The sequence below is a fragment of the Monodon monoceros genome, unplaced genomic scaffold (genome assembly GCF_005190385.1).
Source record: "Monodon monoceros isolate NGI ecotype Baffin Bay Population unplaced genomic scaffold, NGI_Narwhal_1 Super_Scaffold_16, whole genome shotgun sequence".
NCBI lineage: Eukaryota > Metazoa > Chordata > Mammalia > Artiodactyla > Monodontidae > Monodon > Monodon monoceros.
The window spans coordinates 33,772,026-33,793,855 of record NW_021703772.1 but is presented as its reverse complement, the minus strand read 5'-3'; the positions used below and the strand labels follow the sequence as shown (position 1 = coordinate 33,793,855).

At 40.3% G+C, this 21,830-nt stretch overlaps 2 protein-coding genes across 8 annotated transcripts in view; one reads left to right on the top strand and one right to left on the bottom strand.

Annotated features, from left to right (window-relative positions):
* Positions 1 to 12,764, bottom strand: part of ALS2 (alsin Rho guanine nucleotide exchange factor ALS2) — an 86,340-nt gene extending 73,576 nt beyond the window's left edge. For 3 of the 7 annotated variants that reach the window (XM_029225247.1, XM_029225250.1, XM_029225251.1), the window contains exons 1-2: positions 12,263 to 12,706; positions 10,933 to 10,995 (exon numbers count right to left, since the gene is read on the bottom strand). The gene's annotated coding sequence lies outside the window, so the exon portion shown is untranslated. Of the gene's footprint in view, positions 1 to 10,932; positions 10,996 to 12,262 lie in introns of all 7 variants that reach the window. The other 4 variants (XR_003793942.1, XR_003793941.1, XM_029225248.1 and 1 more) reach the window with 4 other exon arrangements.
* Positions 12,765 to 12,897: 133 nt separating this feature from the next.
* CDK15 (cyclin dependent kinase 15) overlaps positions 12,898 to 21,830 on the top strand; it is a 113,592-nt gene continuing 104,659 nt past the window's right edge. Inside the window, exons 1-3 of the mRNA XM_029225732.1 lie at positions 12,898 to 13,113; positions 14,514 to 14,620; positions 20,259 to 20,369. The gene's annotated coding sequence lies outside the window, so the exon portion shown is untranslated. The remainder of the gene's footprint in view (positions 13,114 to 14,513; positions 14,621 to 20,258; positions 20,370 to 21,830) is intronic.

The window sequence follows — 21,830 nt, the reverse complement described above, 5'->3', positions numbered from 1 at the left end:
AATAAAATGGACAACCTGGAAGAAACAGACAAATTCTTAGAAAGGTATAACCTTCCAAGACTGAACCAGGAAGAAATAGAAAATATGAACACACCAATCACAAGTAATGAAATTGAAACTGTGATTAAAAATCTTCCAACAAACAGAAGTCCAGGACCAGATGGCTTCCCAGGTGAATTCTATCAAACATTTAAAGAAGAGCTAATACCCATCCTTCTCAAACTCCTCCAAAAAATTGCAGAGGAAGGAACACTCCCAAACTCATTGTATGAGGCCACCATCACCCCGATACCAAAACCAGACAAAGATACTACAAAAGAAAGAAAATTACAGACCAATATCACTGATGAATATAGATGCAAAAATCCTCAACAAAATACTAGCAAACAGAATCCAACAACATGTTAAAAGGATCATACACCATGATCAAGTGGGATTTATCCCAGGGATGCAAGAATTCTTCAATACATGCAAAGAAATCAATGTGATACACCATATTAACAAACTCAAGAAGAAAAATCATCTGATCATTTCAATAGATGCAGAAAAAGCTTTTGACAAAATTCAACACCTATTTATGAAAAAAAACTCTCCAGAAAGTGGGCATAGAGGGAACCTACCTCAACATAATAGAGGCCATACACGACAGACCCACAGCAAACATCATTCTCAATGGTGAAAAACTGAGAGCATTTCCCCTAAGATCAGGAACAAGCCAAGGATGTCCACTCTCGCCACTATTATTCAACCTAGTTTTGGAAGTCCTAGCCACGGCAATCAGAGAAGAAAAAGAAATAAAAGGATACAAATTGGAAAAGAAGAAGTAAAACTGTCACTGTTTACAGATGACATGATACTATACATAGAGAATCCTAAAAATGCCACCAGAAAACTACTAGAGCTAATCAATGAATTCAGTAAAGCTGCAGGATACAAAATTAATGCACAGAAATCTCTTGCATTCCTATACACTAATGATGAAAAATCTGAAGGAGAAATTAAGGAAACACTGCCATTTACCACTGCAACAAAAAGAATAAAATACCTAGGATTAAACCTACCTAGGGAGACAAAAGACCTGTATGCAGAAAACTATAAGACACTGATGAAAGAAATTAAAGGTGATACCAACAGATGGAGAGATATACCACGTTCTTGGATTGGAATAATCAATACTGTGAAAATGACTATACTGCCCAAAGCAATCTACAGATTCAATGCAATCCCTATCAAATTACCAATGGCATTTTTTACAAAACTAGAACAAAAACTCTTAAAATTTGTATGGAGACACAAAAGACCCCGAATAGCCAAAGCAGCCTTGAGGGAAAATAACGGAGCTGGAGGAATCAGACTCCCTGACTTCAGACTATACTACAAAGCTACAATAATCTAGACAATATGGTACTGGCACAAAAACAGAAACATAGATCAATGGAACAAGACAGAAAGCCCAGAGATAAACCCACGCACCTATGGTCAACTAATCTATGACAAAGGAGGCAAGGATATACAATGGAGAAAAGACAGTCTCTTCAATAAGTGGTGCTGGGAAAATTGGACAGCTACATATAAAAGAATGAAATTAGAACACTCCCTAACACCATACACAAAAATAAGCTCAAAATGGATTCGAGACCTAAGTGTAAGACCGGACACTATAAAACTCTTAGAGGAAAACATAGGAAGAACACTCTTTGACATAAATCACAGCAAGATCTTTTGTGATGCACCTCCTAGAATGGAAATAAAAACAAAAATAAGCAAATGGGACCTAATGAAACTTAAAAGCTTTTGTACAGCAAAGGAAACTACAAAGAAGACGAAAAGACAACCCTCAGTATGGGAGAAAATATTTGCAAATGAATCAACAGACAGAGGATTAATCTCCAAAATATATACACAGCTCATGCAGCTCAATATTAAAAAAACAAACTACCCAATCCAAAAATGGGCAGAAGACCTAAATAGCCATTTCTCTAAAGAAGACATACAGATGGCCAAGAAGCACATGAAAAGCTGCTCAACATCACTAATTATTAGAGAAATGCAAATCAAAACTACAATGAGGTATCACCTCACACCAGTTAGAATGGGCATCATCAGAAAATCTACAAACAACAAATGCTGGAGAGGGTGTGGAAAAAAGGGAACCTTCTTGCAATGTTGGTGGGAATGTAAATTGATACAGCCACTATGGAGAACAGTATGGAGATTCCTTAGAAAACTAAAAATAGAATTACCATACAACCCAGCAATCCCACTACTGGGCATATACCCAGAGAAAACCATAATTCAAAAAGACACATGCACCCCAATGTTCATCACAGCACTATTTACAATAGCAGGTCATGAAAGCAACCTAAATGTCCATCCACAGATGAATGGATAAAGAAGATGTGGTACATATATACAATGGAATATTACTCAGCCATAAAAAGGAATGAAATTGGGTCATTTGTTGAGACGTGGATGGATCTAGAGACTGTCATACAGAGTGAAGTTAAGTCAGAAAGAGAAAAACAAATATTGTATATTAATGCACATATGTGGAACCTAGAAAAATGGTACAGATGAACTGGTTTGCAGGGCAGAAATAGAGACATAGATGTAGAGAAACAAACGTATGGACATCAAGACGGGAAGTGTCGGGGGGGTGGTGGTGGTGGTGTGATGAATTGGGAGATTGGGACTGACATGTATACACTGCTGTGTATAAAACTGATGACTAATAAGAACCTGCTGTATAAAATAAATAAATAAATAAAGTGGAAGAGAGAGGCAGAGGAGAGCTTGAGAAAGAGAGGTGATGATAACAAGCCGTGTCAGAGAGCTGCTAAATTGCTGGCTTTGAAGATGGGAGGGGGCAGCCATAAGCCAAAGAATGTAGGTGGCCTCTAGAAGCTGGAAGAGGCAAGGAAACGAATTCTCTCCTAGAGCCTCCAGAAAATAACACAGCCCTGCTGACATCTTGATTTTAACCCAGCGAGACTTGTGTCCGATTTTTAACCTAAAGAACTCCAAGATAATAAATTTGTGTTATTTTAGGCACTGAGTTTACAGCAATGCTACAAGCAGCAACAGAAAGCTAGTACACTATTTCACACACATCTTTCTTTATCGATATTTATAGATCGAATTTTGTTTTAATGGTGTTTAATATATTTGACTTCTCCTAAGAAGACACGTGTGCCTGAAATTCAGATACAGCAATGAGAAAAAAGGAAATGACTGGTAAGGAAGCATAACTAAAAAGGAATATTGCACCTAAATGTGGGAAGCTTATATTATAAAGTTTTACCTCACATACTTAAAATATGCAGCATTTACCGAATCCAGTTAATCTAACATTCTTCCTCAATTATGTATCCAAACAGAAAAACTACACCAAAAAATTTGTTTTCCTAGTATTTTTATAATCCCCTCTCTGAGAAATCTATAAGACTTGCCTCAACCATTCAAAAAGCATTTAAACTTGCTTATGTTCTTCCACTGCTAACAGTTTTAACTGTTATAAAATTGCCTAATCATGGGGCTTCTTCTGGGGATATGTCTCCCCAGATGAGCTTTGGGGGTCAGGATCCCTGTACTCTGCTTCTTTTCTTCTGTTATAGTAACTTTCCCTCATAGCCTTTATTATATTAACTAGCTCTGATACAGAAGCTGTGTGATATTTACAGAGTCAGAAAATGTGGGGTCCTCTTGTACCTCACATGGCCTTTCCAGAGATCAATGGCATCTGTAAAAGGAGCAAACTAGACTGTAGCATCCTCTCCAACTATTAAGTACTATGAGCCACAGAACAAAGATGCATTCATTTTAAAGTATACCACTCTACACTTCAAATTATCTCCTTCACAGTGAAATGTAAAGTAATTAAACTCTCAGATGACCCTTTAAAACAAAAAGCTTGGTTCTTAATGAGTTGATTCCACTTTTAGATCCCAGTGGATACACACCCTCCTGCTACATTTAACAGAGAAATAAGCTATCCTGTACATGCAGAGAATATGGTTTTAATTCCATGATCTGGGAGTACCCTAAAAAAAAAAATCTGGTCTAGATGTTCTAGTTATTGCTAGAAAGAAAAGCTACTACTATGGGTCCATGATACCGTAACCAGAAATCTAAACTCCCAAAAACTCTGAAAACTAAAAGTTTTTTCATTTAAGTCTTTTGGTGGCAAAATCTAATCTGACCTGAACTCATCCAAGAGCAAAACCAACATGAACTAATGTGATGCTATTTAGTTTTTACCCCTTTAGTGTACATCTTCATTTGTCACAGAAATATTAATATGATTGTAGGGTGGTACCAAAGGTCCCACGAGAAGTGTTATATAATATATGGTTTATGCACCTTATTCTAAAGATCAGAAAAACTCCGAATTCCAAAACATGCCTTGCCCCAAGGGTTTCAAGTAAGGGACTGGGAACCTGTATTCTAAAACAACTATCATTTTCAGTAGGGGTCCTCAACTTTTTAATGGCAATGATTTACATCACTTGTTTTAAAAGTTTTAAGTCCATTTTATAGTGAACATACTCACACAGAGTGCCCAAATGAATTTTGTACGAAATATCCTCCCTGCAAATACTCACTTGGCTCATCTTAGTGGAGGAAGGAAGCCTGGGCTCTTTAATTTCATACAAGACTACCAATTTGGTGGAAAGATGTAAATAATGAGAGAGGTGCTGTGTCCTAGAACAACTAGGACTTAGTGATGTATTAGACATAAGTGGGGGATAAAGGAGAAGGAGGTATCAAAAATGACCTCTAATTTCTCCCTTGAACAACTGTGTAGTAGTACCATTTACTGAAATGAGGAAGAGTGAGAGGGTAGGATTCTGAAGTGGAAGGTAAGATTCTCGTAAGACAAGATTTTTTTATAAGTTCAAGATGCCTGTGAGAAATCCAAGAATACATGTCAAGTGAGCAGCTGAATATGTGAGTATGGAGTTCAGAAGAAAGGTCTCAACTATTGATATAAACTTGGGAAGGCATATGGATAATATCTGAAATCAAGGCAATGGATAGTATCACTGGAGTGTATGTTAAGAGAAAAGGAAGGCACAGAGTCAAGCTGTTAAGTTACTCGGACAGGATGAGCAACAAGCAAAGACTGAGGTGAGAAGTGGCCTGAGAGGTAGAACAAACAAGAGTCTGATGTGGGCACACGAAGCAAAGCAGAGAGTGTTTCCAGCAGGAATGACGGGTCAACACGGCTGGGCTCTCAGCTGGGGACTGAAAAACAGATTGCAGCAGGCTGACTATAAATGGCAGGTGAGGACATGAAAATAAAGTTGGTGTAAATGATGCTTTTAAAAAATATTGAAATGGCAAACAGAAATGGAGAAGCAGCTGGAGAGAAACATGAAGATCAAGGGTGTAATTTTGGGGAGTGGGGGAAGACGAGAGACAGCTGAACATGTTTGTAGGACAATGACATGGTTCCTAGATGCAAGGGAGACAAGGACAGAGGGCAGAACCAAAATCCTGGACAAAAGTGGAAGAGGATAGCGTCCGGAACACGCATGCAGTGGGACTGGTCTTCACAAGAGAAAGGGTCTACATTTTAAAAAGAAACAAAACAACAGGTACAGATACAGGCAGGATTATAGATTTTGTGGTGGGAGGATAAGAGTCCCACATGATGGCACCTGTAAGTGACTAGGACTTCACAGTATGTGTGCTATGTTTTCTAATCTCACACCTGGTTCCATTCATTCTGTCTCTTTATTTTATTTTGCCACATTTACACATTTCTGTAAACTGCCTTTTAGGAACAAGGCAGAATATAAATAAAAATTTTAAAATATGAAACAGAAATGTGTTAATGGACTAGTATCCCAAATGCAAAAAGAAAATTAAATCATGTAGCATTCTATGTATTCACATCTAGTAAACTTTATTCTCTGGACAAAGTCCTTTTGCCTTAATAATTTAGTCAAAGTTAGTATATTAACTTTAATTAAATTTCAACAACTAAAACCACATGTAGTTTTCTTACCTACTGTACTCCAGGTATGGAACTAACATAAAACTTCCACGGAAGCCAAAAACATCTTATGCTCTATTATACCCCAGCTGCTTAATAGAGTCCTGACATACAACAAGTACTCAGTAAATACCTGTAGACAGACTAGGCCTATATAAATCAACAAGTTCCTACCCTTAAGGCGTTTACATAGGAGTATGTTCTATCTTTCTGACTAGAATGATGGCTCTAAGTAGACAGTGCCCTCGAGGCATAAGAAAGCTAACTTAACACTAGCAAAGCTGGGCCCTTCTACTCTTAGTCTCCTGTCTCATTTATTGGTTTAAAATAAGTGTATTGATTAAAATAGTGAAATAATAGCAATAATTATAGTTATAAGAGTAATGATATTACTGTTTAGAATGACAAGACATTAAGATAGGAAGACAATAAAAATAATAATAAAGGAGCAAACTGTATCATAATGCCTTGAAAAGAATTTGGACATAGAGTGAATCTGACATAAAATTACTACAGATTTCATGCAGTCATTTACACTTTCTCTTTAAAGTCTGAGTTAGCTGTGTTTTATTACAATGTAGTAAACCAGAGTTTATACTGTGAATGCAGTAAACAATAATTGAAGACCCTATGGAATTTTACACATGGTAAATGCTTAATAAATATTTGCTTTTAGAGGCTCAGTCTATGTTTACACATGGATTAAGGCAACTTTTGACTCAAACACCTGATTTACAACTAATCTGTACACCAACAACTGCTACTTCCTGGATATCCTGCCACTCTAGCCTTTACCCACCACCACCGAAGGCTGAGGAACACTCACCTTGCACCTAAGGCTTGACAAACCAACCACCATCAAAGGGGGAGGCCACTTCAAATCCTAGCCCTCTCAGCCTGAAATGCTGCACTGGAGGCACTAATACCACTATGGGAGCTGACCAACCCCTTAAATCCTGACCCAGAGTTCAGGAGTTCAGTAAATTAATGCATTAAATAAAGTCAGTAGGCTGGCCTAGAGAGTACTTATTATTTATAATGTTGTTACTAATGGGATAATGCACTTAAGTCATTGATTCAAAATATATTATAAACTCCTGGAGGTCAGAAACCATGACTTATTCATCGGTACATTCTTGTACCCATGGTAACCACTAGGTATAAGCCAGCTACGCATAAGTGAGTCCTCAGTGGAAGACAACCCTCGATCTTAAGTTCCAGTCCACAGACTTCCAAATAATTAGAAGGTTTCCACCAGTCCACGGACTTCCAAATGATTAGAAGGTTTCCATGCCTGTTATAAAAGTCAATGTCTGACATGAAAGGAAAGTGTCTTCTCATAATAGAAACTCTCATACATAATTTGCTAATGGTACTTCCTAACAAGGAAGATGCTTTTATTTCATGTCACTTCACAGATGTTAGACAACCTAGGAAAGAACAGTCCCTTTCTCCTTAGTACATGGAGACGGTTTCTGGGCAATCAGAGACACTAAGGCTTCATAGTCTCTTTCTCTTTTTACTTATTATTTTTTTTTATGGCCTGCTAATTTCACCCTGAAACCTACTAAAACGACACTCTTCTGATTGTTGAGAATCTTCTAAAATGGATATTACTCATGGGAGAGGGGGATAAACATGGTAAAATAAACACCCAGCAAATACCCATTTAGCTCCTTTTTGCACCCACTGCCTATCTCTTTAAAATGCATTTTCTGTAAATACTAAATTCCCATGAAACATTCTGATAAATATTATAATACCAGCAACTGAATTTCAAATTCCCAGGTACTGCAACCATTTATGCCTATTATTACTTGATAGCATATAATTTCTGATATAAATTATTCCTTTAATACTTTGCTACTATTCTTTTACTAAAATGGCTACTTTTTTTAAAAAGGCAATATTACAGAAACACAGTTCAAAGTATGTTGGCTTATTTTACCAATCAATAATATCCAGTGCTTAAGGTCAACAAGGGGCCACATAACTGAACAGGGAGTACACATGTCAAAATATACTGCTCTAGAGATACAAGTTTCACTTAGAGTATTTTGAAAGTGCTAATAACAGGTATCCTTGATTAGGAATGAAAATATTGTTTTTAAATGTGTGAGTCATATTAGAGATCAGCTATTAAATTCACTACTTGTTACTCAACCATTTAACGCACTGTCGTCATGTTTACTTATCAATACCTGTAGAAAGAGCATTATTTTGTTTGAGCAATAACTAGGACACTTGCATTCACAGTATAAAACTCAGGTTTACTACAATGTAATAAAATTTAACCAATGAAAACTTTAAAGAAGTGTTAATGACTAAAGAATATCTGCAGTAATTTTGTTTTTTTTTTTTACATTTAAATATTTATTTATTTATTTGGCTGTGCAGGGTCTTAGTTGCGGCATGCGGGATCTAGTTTTCTGACCAGAGATCGAACCCAGGCCCCCTGCATTGGGAGTGCGGAGTCTTAACGCTGGACCACCAGGGAAGTCCCTCCGCGGTAATTTTGTATGTGAGTCACTCCGTCAAATTCCTTGCAAGGCTTTATGATACAATGCACTCCCCTATACTTTGAGAGTTCGTGATCAGTACATGCCTGCACTTCTCAAGAGTCTCTAGAATTTAAATTCCCCTGCAGACTTTCAAGAAGGATCATTCCTCATATCCTAAGGCAAGCATCTTCCCAGGAGCACAGGTCAAACAGAAAAGTCTGTCTCCTCTCTTTAGAAAAGCTTTACATAGTGGAGCTGCATTGGCACATTCTTTTCACCGCGGGGAGAGAAGCTACAAAGTAAAAAAAAAAGAAAGCATATCGGGAGAGAGCCCCGATCATATATAAAAATTCTAAGGTGCTAGTTTCACAAACTATCTTAACCATTCACAAATCTGTAAAAATATTAATAATAATAATGTACAAATCCATGTACCCATCACTGAGTTTTAACAAATATTAACATATTTTCATATTTGCTTAAGCTCCCTTTAAAATAGAAGAAAAAGTTATACGTAGATTTGGGCCTTCCCTGGTGGTGCAGTGGTTAAGAATCTGCCTGCCAAGGCAGGGGATAAGGGTTTGAGCCCTGGTCCGGGAAGATTCCACATGCCGCGGAGCAACTAAGCCTGTGCGCAACAACTACTGAGCCTGTGCTCTGGAGCCCACGAGCCACAACTACTGAAGCCCACGTGCCTAGAGCCCGTGCTCTGCAACAAGAGAAGCCACCGCAATGAGAAGCCCACGCACTGCAATGAAGAGTAGCCCCCGCTCGCCGCAACTTAGAGAAGTCCTGCGCACAGCAACGAAGACCCAACGCAGCCAAAAATAAATAAAATAAATTTAAAAAAAAAAGTTATACATAGATTTGAAGGAGCTCTACCCAAACCTTCCTTCTCCAGAGTTACCCACTATTCCTAAAGTTAATGTCTTATTTCCATGTATATTCTTATACTTTTATGTACTCTCACTAGATACATATCAATAAACAGTAATATGCTATATTGTTTCAAAACTCTACATAAATGCATAATACAGTATTCATATATCCTTTGGCAACTTGCTTTTTTTTTTTTTTTTTTTTGCGGTACGCGGGCCTCTCACTGTTGTGGCCTCTCCCGTTGCGGAGCACAGGCTCTGGACGCGCAGGCTCAGTGGCCATGGCTCACAGGCCCAGCTGCTCCGCGGCATGTGGGATCTTCCCAGACCGGGGCACGAACCCGTGTCCCCTGAATCGGCAGGCGGACTCTCAACCACTGCGCCACCAGGGAAGCCCAGGAACTTGCTTTTTTTACTCAATATTATGTACTTGAAATATGTATCCATGTTATAAACAAAGATCTAGTTTATTCATTTTTACCAAGGGATAGTATTCCACTGCATGAATAAACCATAGTTTATCCATTTCCCTACTAAAGTACAGCTGGATTGTTCTACTTTATCACTATTTTAAGAGCTGCTATAATCATCTTTGTTAGATGTTTGCTTGGGCAATTGCTCCAATTTTAGTTAAGAATTCAGCTCAACAAAAATTTAGGCTGCGGAAGAAAAGAACCCTTAGAATGAAAGTAAATTCACCCAGATCCCATTGACCCAGTCTTTTTTTTCATAGGAGTTGAGAAAACTGTACATTTTTCTTCAAAACCAAACTCTATGAACTGTACAATAAAAGAGTAAGTCTACAAGAGCCCCCAAAAGTACTCAATACATCTCTGATTTGAATATTTCTGCTCTATTCACGTGGATCAATTAATTCACCTATGTTCAGCTCTTCTGTCGCTTGTGTGATGCTGGCAAACATCAAGACAGAATGTAAAGACGGCACCATTATATCTATAGACGAACGGGAAATGGGGATAGGAAAATAAATGTAATGCTAAAAAGGACCACGTCATAATTGGTTGCTATTTTATTTGTGGTTACCGCGCATTTTCTTAAGGACTGATATCCTTAAGAAATCTACTTCCTTATAACTGATGACTGAATTAATTGGTCATTTATGAAAAGTTAAAAGAAAAAATATGTTTAAAAAAAACTCTACCAGAAATAAGTATATCCCTAATACAGTTAGAGTATGTGGTAGGTTTAATTCCACAAAGTTATTAAAATACTCACAGCATTCCTCTGAGCGCCGGAGAAAAGGGCTCAACCTCACACTACATCAAAGCAAGCCTTCTTTTACACCAGCTCAAAAATCACCACTCTCTACCTTCCTTCCTAGTTTTTCAACTCATACCTTACCTAGTCACATATTAATAAAGAATTATAAAAGGTTTTTACAAGTCAGTCATATTCTTTGGAAATACCTTTAGAATGGATCCAGCAATACTGCATTTAACCCATGTTTTTCATGAAAATGTGTAAGATTGATAGTACTCTTCCCATCTAATCACATGAAAACTAAAATCAGTTCTCAGTGAGGTTGTTACCATACCTTTTGCTTCTTTGACAGTCAAAATGCCCAAAGTAAGTCAATGACAACCTAAGTTCTGAAAGCCTGAAATTTGGAGAAAAGGGATTCCAGTTAACATAGCATAAATCAACTTAAAAAATAAGGGGCTCACATAATGCCAACTCAAATCCCCACACACACAAATTACGTGTTTGGTTCTTTATGTTCTGCATCAAATTTTAATATTGTGAAACAGCTTCTAACATTTCTTGCTATAGCTATGAATCTTAAGTCTGCCAATACTAGTCATTGTTTGGAAACTAAGTAATAAATTTAAACTAGGTATAGATTCCATCAGCATTTTAGGTTCTAATGGAACACATTAAAAGTTCTAATGGAACACCAAAGTTACTATAGACCAACCTGAAATCATATTTTCTCTAAATATACCCCTATATCATAAACCTATCTGGAAACTATCCCTTGATTTTAAAAAGTAAACTATAGTTCTTTTCTTAAAAAGTATTCAGTTCTCTTTCACATCATTTAGAAAACAATGAGTCAGTGGATCATGATGTAATGGAAAAGGAAATGACTTATAAAAATGGCTAATATGTATTGAATATCTACATACAGTGCCAAGCACTGTAAAAAAAAAAAAATGATACATGAACCATTACATGTAAAGGTACCATTATGAGGAAGGTACTTTTATACCCGATTCAGAGATAAGGAAATGGAGGCAGATAAGTAACTTGCCCAAATTCAAAGATGTAAGTGTATGTGACTCCAGGTATGCTCAGGTCTAAAGCACTTCACCACTATGCTTGTATTATCAAGATTAAAATACTGTAATCTACTGCAAGAGCAAATTTTTCACTCCTTAAATTCTTAATTTTATTCTTTAAAGCCTTTTAAAGAATATTTACAGCCACCAACAAATCCAAAAGGCAACAGACTAAGGATCTGCGTTTGTGTTCAACAGTGATTTCCTTTTCCATTCTAAACCAAAAAGAGAATACTCTACTTGGATAAGCCACTTCAGCCCGTGTGCTTTTCCTCTTCCCTCATCAACAAAGACCTAAGCAGTACAACACTTCGGCGAACCTACACTTGTCTGTCTCCAAAGTAGCCCTATTACACAGAGGACCAACACCACCGTCAGGACCATTTCCTTACGACAGCCCCTATGTTATTCTGTTCCTATCTTCACTTCTCAAAAGAACTTAACTACCCTCTGCTGGACGACAAAGGACTAAGGCTAAACTACTAATGCTTAATATCAAAGTCATTTTCTTTTTCCACAACCGCCTTTTCAAGCCAGCAAAACTCTCGGTTCACTCTCCACCGCGATCTGCATCTATGAACAAACCTGGGACACTCATCAAGGTTCGCCGCCAGGGACCCCGGTTTATCTGGTCGCCGCCTAGAGTGGGCATTCAATAAATCCTCCTCAATGAATTGGTGGAAGGCAGCGTGGGGGGGAGGCGGGAAGGGGGGCGCGAAGGAATTTCACGACCCTGAGATCTCTGCAGTGGCGCCCGGTCTGGGGAGGAGGAACCTGGGCGACGGGGAGAACCTGGAGCCGTTGGGTGCTCCTCGACCGGCAGGTCTGTTGGTTGGACGCTGGCTTGGGAAGACGCGGGCGCCGTCTCCGTGGGTCTCCGCAGCGCGCTCCCGGGCCTCGGCCTGCGCCTCCGCCTTTCTCCCGGAGCCCGGCGTCCCGCACGCTGGAGGCCTCGGCCGATCAGCCCTCCGAAGCCACGGGCCAACCCAGGACCCGCGCTCGCTCACCTGCCGCTCCCGCTACAGCACCCCGGTCTGCATCCGGCGCGAGCCTAGCAGTCCCGCGGGCCCGTGAGATCAGCTGATTCACGGGGGGCGGGGCTTCTGGGCAGGGGCTGGGCGGCGAGCGAGTGTGAAGGCCGGAGATCACTCCCGACGTAGGTGGGGTTATATGCCAACGGAGTCTGGTAGGGATCAAAATTACTAAAGGGGCGTTAGGCATCGCGGGCAACGTTCCCGAGATACTGCCTTTCCCTTAGGAGCAGGCAGAGCCACGACTCCTAAGATGCACTTGGGCAATGACGTAACGTGGCGTCGCCAGGGCCTAACTACGAGCGGTTCCATGGTAACGGTGAGGAGAGTGGTTGGGAGCTGCAGTCATTTTGCTGCTACCTCAGACTGCTGTAGTCCGAAGCTCAGACTGCTGTAGTCCGAAGGGTAAGTTCGCTACTCTTGACAGTGAAAAGGCTAAAATGTCTTCAGACTGCTTCTATAGACTGTACCCTAATGGTAGTCACTTCCTCCCCCGAGAATGACGTCATCGCCAGGCGGTGGGATTGGCGCTAGTATCCGCACTTTTTACTACTTCGTTGCAACCCCGAAGGATGGAGTGTGGTAGGAGGGAATGAGTTGGCCTCTCCTGTGATCCCCACTGAGCTCTCCCGTATACAATCTGAGTAACGCCAGTTTGCTCAGCACACAGTTTCACGACTGTCTGCTTGTTGCAGTCACAGCCCCACCACGACTCAGCTCGCGCCCCCTAAGTCCCCTCGTGAAGATTTTCCCGAGACACCACTCATGACAGTGGGTGCAAACTCTACTGCTGGGCAGTGTGCCATCGCTGGACCTGTAAACCTGTATTCAGACCATCAGCGAAAGATGTGCAGTCAGGGTCTGAAACTCCTGTGCATAAATGGTCTATTAAGTTCACCAACATCCTCAACTCGATTGCCTCCTTGATCCTCCATCACCTGCAAAACCGTTAGTTTACAACAGTTCAACCAACCTTGTACACTCTTGCACCAGTGCTGGAAAAAACATAACCCTGAGGATTGGTACCACTGCAGACCAAGGGTGTCCAACTTCAGTCAGGACTACCATGTGGCCAGGCAATCTTCTTAAGCCCCAAATTGTCCTTAACACATTGCTATTCAGAATTTCTCCTATCCCTATACCCTGTTCTTCCCAGCCCATACACTCTCCTAACTTTTTAACTGAACTCTACTCACCCACCCTCTTTGGTAAAAATTTAAAAAAATAAACTTTGCCTCCTACATTTCTAAGGAAAATGAGACCCCCCAGGGATGAATTTCCTTAACTCCCAGCAGCCGCTATCACAAAGCCTACCTGCAGCCCCAGCCTTCCTTTCCTTCGCCCTCTTTCTCCTTTGAAGTGTTCTGGCCTCTCAAGGTTAATCCCTTCCAATCCACTTAGAGGCTTGCTCCATTACTTATCGCTTCTCTTTTGTGTATTTTCAACCTCCCTGTCTCTTGTTACTCTTACTGCTAAGGATATGAGCCTGTTCCTGCATATCCATCTTTAATTTCTTTTTCCTTTGTCCTCCTTTCTTTTACTTTCTGACCTCCCAATCTTCCTCCTCCCCATCTGCAGTCTCTGCTTTTTCAGGTCTACTGAAACCAGTAATCACCTTCTAATTTTGAAAGCTAATGATACATTCTAAGAATGGAACCATTCTATGCAACCATTTAAAAGAAGGAGAGTGCTCTGTATGTATTGATGTGGAATGATCTGAAAGTTAGGTTAAGAGAAAAAATGCTAGATGCTGAATCATGTGAATTGTATTCTACCAGTTACATGTTATGTATGTCTTTTCACAGGAAGAGAAAGAGAGAGGATATATATCCTTGTCTTTGTATATTCATATTTTGGCTCTGACAGGGTGCATTAAAGTGACTGACACTGGGAAGGAAAATTGGGAACAAAGGTACGAAAAAAACTCACTTTTCACTCTATGCCATATTGCACTGTTTGAACTTGTAACTTTACAAATATAGTTTGTATATGCTTTTTTAAACTTATTTTTAAAGCTTTTAAATCTAAAAAAAAGGTACAATTTTCATTCTTATCTTCCTTTCCCTCTTTTCCTCCTTGTTTTTTGGGATGCATTCCTTCTGGGTTTTCTCCTACTCCTCAGACCTTTCCTTTACATTTTCAGACTCTTTCTTTCACTTGTCCCTTATATACATGGACTAAATAAATATTTATTGCACACTTATTATGTGCCAGGCACTGTTCTAAGCACTAGAGAGACACAACAATTAGCAAAACAGATAAGAGTGCCTCCTCTCATGGAACTTGCACTCTGTTGATGTGGAAGATAGTCTCCAGCGGTGGCCACCATCAGTTCCCCCTTCCTGTATAGAAATGCCACTCTTGACATCAAGAGATGCAGTCTATAGCCTTTTCCCCTGAATATGGGCTAGCCTATGGTTGTTTTCCCAACTAATAAAACGTGACAGAAATGAAGTTCTGATACTTCTGAATCAAGGCCTTAGAAAGAACTGGCAGCTTCCACATCCCCATCTGAGGAGCCAGCTGCCTGCCATGCTCCAACTATACTATAGGTTGATAAAGGACAATATGAAGAGATAGGCCACATGGAAGAGCATTAAGGTGCCAGTCTTCTGGGACCTTCCAGGCCAGCCCAGTTAGTGGCTGAATGCAGCTGAGTGAGTGACACCAGCCAACATCAAGGTGAGTGTAACAGCCTAGTTAAGCCCTGCCTGAATTCCTGACCCACATTCCCAAGAAATAGTAACTTGTTGCTTTGAGCCACTAAGTTTGGGGGATGGTTGGTTATGCAGCAATAACTGAGACAAGTGGGAAGAGTGAGAGGTAAACAAATACAGCAGTGGCTAGGGCTACAAAGAAGCAAAATAGTATAGCAGCTAAAAGCACAGCCTGCGTTCAAATCTCAGCTCTAGCACTTACTAGCTTAATGACCTTGGCACAAGTTATTTAACCTCTATGTACTGCTGTTTCTTCATCCATAAAGCAGAGATCGCAAAGTCAGCTACTTCATAGGGTGATATGAGGACTAAATATAAAGTGCTTAGAATGCTACCTGGCATATAAGTGCTATATAAATGTTGTTGTTTTGTATGAACAATAAAGAAATGTAAAGGAATAGACAGGGAAGAGTGCAATTTCATGTAAGGTGTGCAGGGCAAGCCCCTTTTCCAAGAAGACATCTGAACAGAGATCTAAAAGGAAGTGAGGGCACAAGCCATGTGAATATCTGACACTCCAGGCAAAGGGAATAAGTAACTGTGAAGGCTAGGAGGGCAGTGTGGCTAGAGCTGAAAGAGAAGAGTTTGAAAGAGGCTAAATGAGGCTAGAGAAGAGGTTGAAAGGTAAGAGATAAGATCAGGTAGACAATGATCTGGTAGTAGGAGCAGATCCTCTGGGCCATGCAAAGGATGGAAAGGACTTTAGGTTTATCTGAATGATAAGAGCAACCATTGGGGCTTTGAGCAGAGGGTGTTGTAATCTGGCTTCTGTTTTAAAGGGATGATTCTTCTGCTCTGTGAAGAGTGATCCTAGTGTAGGAGTTTAAGAGCGGAAGCAGGGAGAGCTGAAAGAGGCTATTGCAGTACAGTTGTCCCTCAGTACCCATGGGGGATTGGTTGCAGGACTCCTGTGGATACCAAAATCTGCAGACACTCAAGTCCCTTATAGAAAATGGTGTAGTATTTGCATATAACCTATGCACATCCTCCTGTATACTTTTTTTTAAATTAATTTATTTATGGCTGTGTTGGGTCTTCATTTCTGTGTGTGGACTTTCTCTAGTTGTGGCAAGCGGGGGCCACTTTTCATCGCGGTGCGTGGGTCTCTCACTATCGTGGCCTCTGTTGTTGTGGAGCACAGGTTCCAGACGCACAGGCTCAGTAATTGTGGCTCACGGGCCCAGTTGCTCTGCGGCATGTGGGATCTTCCCAGACCAGGGCTCGAACCCGTGTCCCCTGCATTGGCAGGCAGATTCTCAACCACTGTGCCACCAGGGAAGCTCCCTTCCTGTATACTTTAAATCACCTCTAGATTACTTATAATACCTCATACAATGTAAACGTTATATAAATAGTTGCCTGGAACAGCAAATTCAAGTTTTTCTTCTTGAAACTTTCTGGAATTTTTTTTTTTCAAATATTTTCAATTTGTTGTTGGTTGAATCGGTGGATGCAGAACCCGCAGACACAAGAGGGCCATGGCAAACAGTTACGATGGCTTGGCCTAGGATGGCAGTGGAGGAGAAGGTGAAATGGAGTTGGACTCCTGATGTGTTTTGAAAGTGGAGCCTACAGTATTCGCTCATGGATTAGAAATGAGCAATTGAGACAAAAAGAAGAATTAAGGCCTGAGTTATTGGTAAAAATGCACTGTTATTTACTGAGATGGAAAAAACTGGGAAAAAGAGTATGTCTGGGGATATAGGGAAGAAGTACCAAGTATTCATATTTGAACGTGTTATAGATTATATTGCTAGTAAGCATCTGAATGGAAATGCCAAGTAGACTATTGCATATACAAGTCTTGTGTTGAGAAGAAAGATCAGGGCTAGAGATAAAATTTAGGAAGTTGTCCATGGAAAAGATAAGCAGCCTGAGGCCCAAACTCTATTTAGAGGTTAAGAAGATAGGGAGGATCTAGCCCAGAATCCTGCTAGGTTCTTTGAGAGGAGAATTTACTTGTGTTTGAGAAATAGAAAGAAGGCAAAAGTATCTAGCACAGAGGGAAAAGTGGTAGAAAGTGAAGTTGTAGTGATCATGTGAGGGTTGGTAGGCCAGGATATGAGTTTGTTTTTTATTCTAAATGCAAGGGGAATCATCAGAAAGTTTTAAGTGGGGAAGTGACCTGATTTTATTTATATTTTTGAAAGTTCATTCTGCCTAGTACTTTATGTATACCTCCAATTTCATTACACAGAATATTAAAAAGAAGTTTACTCAAGGGTTGAGATTTAGTAATATTAATATTTTTTTAATTAATTTATTTTTTGGCTGTGTTGGGTCTTTGTTTCTGTGCAAGGGCTTTCTCTAGTTGCGGCATGCCGGGGCCACTCTTCATCGCGGTGCGCCGGCTTCTCACTATCGTGGCCTCTTTTTGCGGAGCACAGGCTCCAAATGCGCAGGCTCAATAGTTGTGGCTCACGGGCCTAGTTGCTCCGCGGCATGTGGGATCTTCCCAGACCAGGGCTCGAACCCGTGTCCCCTGCATTAGCGGGCAGATTCTCAACCACTGCGCCACCAGGGAAGCCCAGTAATATTAATATTTTTACATTTCATTCTGACTGAATAGATTACAGGAGAGTAAGAATTGAAGCAGGGAGACCAAGGAGAAGGTATTTCATTAGGCCAAATGAGCGATGATGATGACTTGGACTAGGGTGATAGCAATACAAATTGAGAATTAGGTAGATTTGAGAGTAGAATTGTCATGATTTAGTGATGGATTAGACATAAATTTGATTCGTATCCTGCCTGGGTTTTTTCTTGAGCAAGTGATTCATGGGCATTCTGTTTTCTAAACTGGAGAAGACTAAGGAGAAGCATTTGGCATGGTTCAAGAGGTCTGTTGTTGGCATATTGACTTTGGGATACCTTTTTGGCATCCAAGTGGAAATATCAAGTTGGAAGTTGGGGTTCTAGGGAGAAGTCAGGTCTGGAGATAGAGATTTGAGTCATTTGCACATAGGTGCCATTCAGAGCTAAAGGGACTAGATGAACTTACCTGGGAAGAAAGTGTTGATAAGAAGGTGTAGAATAAGGCTGGGACTAAGTACTGGGTTGCCCAAGCTTAGAAGTTGAGCAGAGGAGGAGGAACCAGGAAGGATGATTGCAAAGGAGTCCCAGAGAGGTAGGGGGAAAACTAGGAAAGTGCCCACTTTCCAGAAATCAAAGCGACTCTCAAGAAGGATAGCATGATAAACGGTGTTGAATGCTGCTAAATGGTAAAGTAAGATAAGGTACGAGAAGTGATTTGATAAGATGGAATCTCTGGTGACTTGGTGTGAAGAAAAAAAATGTTGCCTGCCGTTCCAGTTCTACAGGAATCAAGCCATTAGCCACTGCAGTTGCCCACTGACAGTGCACCCAGAGGGGAATTCAGGATGGAGAAAAACGGGAAACATTCTGTGCCTTGGATTTACTGGCCCTTAGATAATTAAGATGCATATCTAAGGAAAATTTTCAAATGACCCCAGATTCTTGCTTATTCCCATACACAGAAAAGCACTAAAATCATTAACTTCAGTTATCTGTTCTTTGTGATTAGCAGTAATCTTTTGATGCTTGACTACACGTTTTTCCCAGTTAAAAAAGTTCATATGTATATCCTAGCTCCTCCCTTACCTCTTCAGAGCAGTTCCTCAGAGCTCTCTGAGAGGCTGTCTCCCAGGCTATTGTCCTCAGTAAGGTCCCTGAATAAAACTTAACTCACAGCTTTTACGTTGTGTATTTTTCTTTCAGTAGACATTGACAAGAGCAGGTTCAGTGGAGCAATAGACAAAGAGGCTTTACTGGGGGTGAGTTTAAGAAAGAATAGGAAGTGAGGTAGCAGGGACATCTCCTTCAAGAAGTTTTGCTGTGAAGTGGAATAGAAAACTGGGGTAGTAGTTGGAGGGGAAAGTAATGTCAAGGTATAGAATAGATACCCAAAACCCAAGCATTAAAAAAACAGATAAGTGATATGAGAGCAAACCCAGATTTCCCATTGGAAAGAAACTGACCTTGCAAGGAAAAAAAGAAAAGATATCCAAACATGTCTTTCTAGATATTGTCATAGACTCAATACTGTCAGCACACAACCTGAGTTGAATTTAGTTATAAATATAAGCTCTTTTAGCATGGCATGTATTACACTAATTTGCAAACCTATATGTCTCTCTTGTTAGATTCTAAGGTCCCAGACAGTACTTAAATTACTTTTTAATTCTCTAGAGACCAGCAACAGTACCTTAAACTAATAATTATTCAGTAAATTGTTTATTGAGATCTAGCAATTTAACAATTTGTTGAAATGCAGTTCATTGAAATAGACTTAAGTGCTTGCCTCTTCTGCCAGCTACCCTGACTGACATAGGATCTTGTTCCTATTCTCTGATTGATTACCCCCTGGGAGGAATTGAGTCATGATTCTCCCACTTTCCTATCTTTAAAAGTGATGAAATAAAATTCATATTTAATGGCAAGATGAGGAAAATTAAAACATAAAATTTTTCTTTGCCCATTTGGGCCTCCTCACTTCCCTTTAGTCTGTATTTTGCATCTATATTAACCAGACCTCCTTAGGAGGTAACCTTCCTTCTAAATCTTGTAAGGGGCCATGAAGATCCATGACCCACTACTCACTTTGTACATGTAGATCTGTATTGTGTAAACTGTCAACAATATGTCATTTGACATATGTCATTTGACGTATAATATAGCCCTTTGTCTCAAAAACTTGTATAACTGTACTTTGCTCTCTAATGGGTGGAACAGTCCTCAGAGCTTTCTGGAAGACTGTCTCCCAGGTTATAATCCTCAGATTGGCTTGAATAAAATTTTCTATTTCTTTCTTAGATTGGCTGTTGACTAATGTTCCTGTTGGCGAAAGTCCTACAAGAATCCTTCTGGGCTCAAAGGGCAAAAGGATTGAAGGTGGTGGTTTACCTGCCCTGAGGCAATCCATGGGTGAGTATGTGAATGTGTGTGAGGGGTGATTAGTGGTAATTCACCCTCTGAAGGTAATGATAGTTGGATTAATTTTAATAATATTGCAATATAATATATTTTATAATGTACAATTTGCAAAATGCTTCATATATGTGCTTTATCCTCAAAACAACCCCATGATAGGTAATTATTCCTAAAATACAGATGAAGAAACTGAGGCCCACTGACTTGTCCAAGTTAAACTAACTACTATTAAGTGGCAGAGGGATTCAAACCCAGGTCTCCAAATCTGGATCTCCAAACTCCAAGTTCTCTGTTTTGTCCCCTACTTCAACTCCAACTGGATCAATGTGTTGAATATAGAGTTCAGGACTAAGATTAAAAAGTAGGGTTCCAAAAGAGGATGATAGAGGATGACAGAAAAGAAGTAACAGAGTCAGTGAAGGCCAGTATTGGAAACTGAGAATAAGACTCATGGGAGGGCAGGGTTCAGGGATATGCCTCAGAGTAGGATCAGAATGAACAATAAGTGAACGCTGATTTTAAGCTCCCATCCTCTACATGAATGAATGTGAATGTGTGTAGGGGTGCATTCATACACATATGTACATGCTGTTATTTAATTTTTTTTATTTTTATTTTTATTTTTTTTTGCGGTACACGGGCCTCTCACTGTTTGTGGCCTCTCCCGTTGCGGAGCACAGGCTCCAGACGCGCAGGCTCAGTAGCCATGGCTCACGGGCCCAGCCACTCCGCGGCATGTGGGATCTTCCCAGACCGGGGCACGAACACGTGTCCCCTGCATCGGCGGGCGGACTCTCAACCACTGCGCCACCAGGGAAGCCCTGTTATTTAATTTAACAGCCATTTAATAGGAATCTGAAAGGAGTATAAGATATAGTTCATACCCTCAAAGAATGTTTTTCTCAACTTGTTAGGAAAACATTAAAAGTAGTTATTAGAGTGTTCAGACAGTCAGTGATCCAGGAGCTCATCCTTGGAAGAGATGGGGGTGTGGAGTGGGGAGAATCAAAGAAACAAGGAAAGGTTTTGAGCAGAGATAGAACCTCAGCCAGGACTTGAAGGATGGATAGGTACAGGGGAGGGAAGAAGGTGTCAGTGGAGAGACACATGAAGGTTGAGTCAGAACAGCAGGGAAGGTCTGTTGGACAGTGAAGCTACTGGTGTGACTACAGTGACGAGTAGGGGGATGAGTGGGGAATAGTGGAGGGTGAGGCAGGATAGAGTCAGGTTGTCTGAAGCCAAGCTGAGGAATTTAGACTTGATTTCATAGGTAACTAAGGGTCTGTGAGGATGTATCAGAAATGATCAAAGAGGAATTTTAAAAGTATACCACAGAAACATCTTCTGGGCTTTCAAAGTAAAGTTGTAGTCTGTGTTTTTTATTCTACTTAACCATTAAAACAGAGGCTCTGTGTGTGTGTGTGTGTGTGTGTGTGTGTGTGTGTGTGTGTGTGT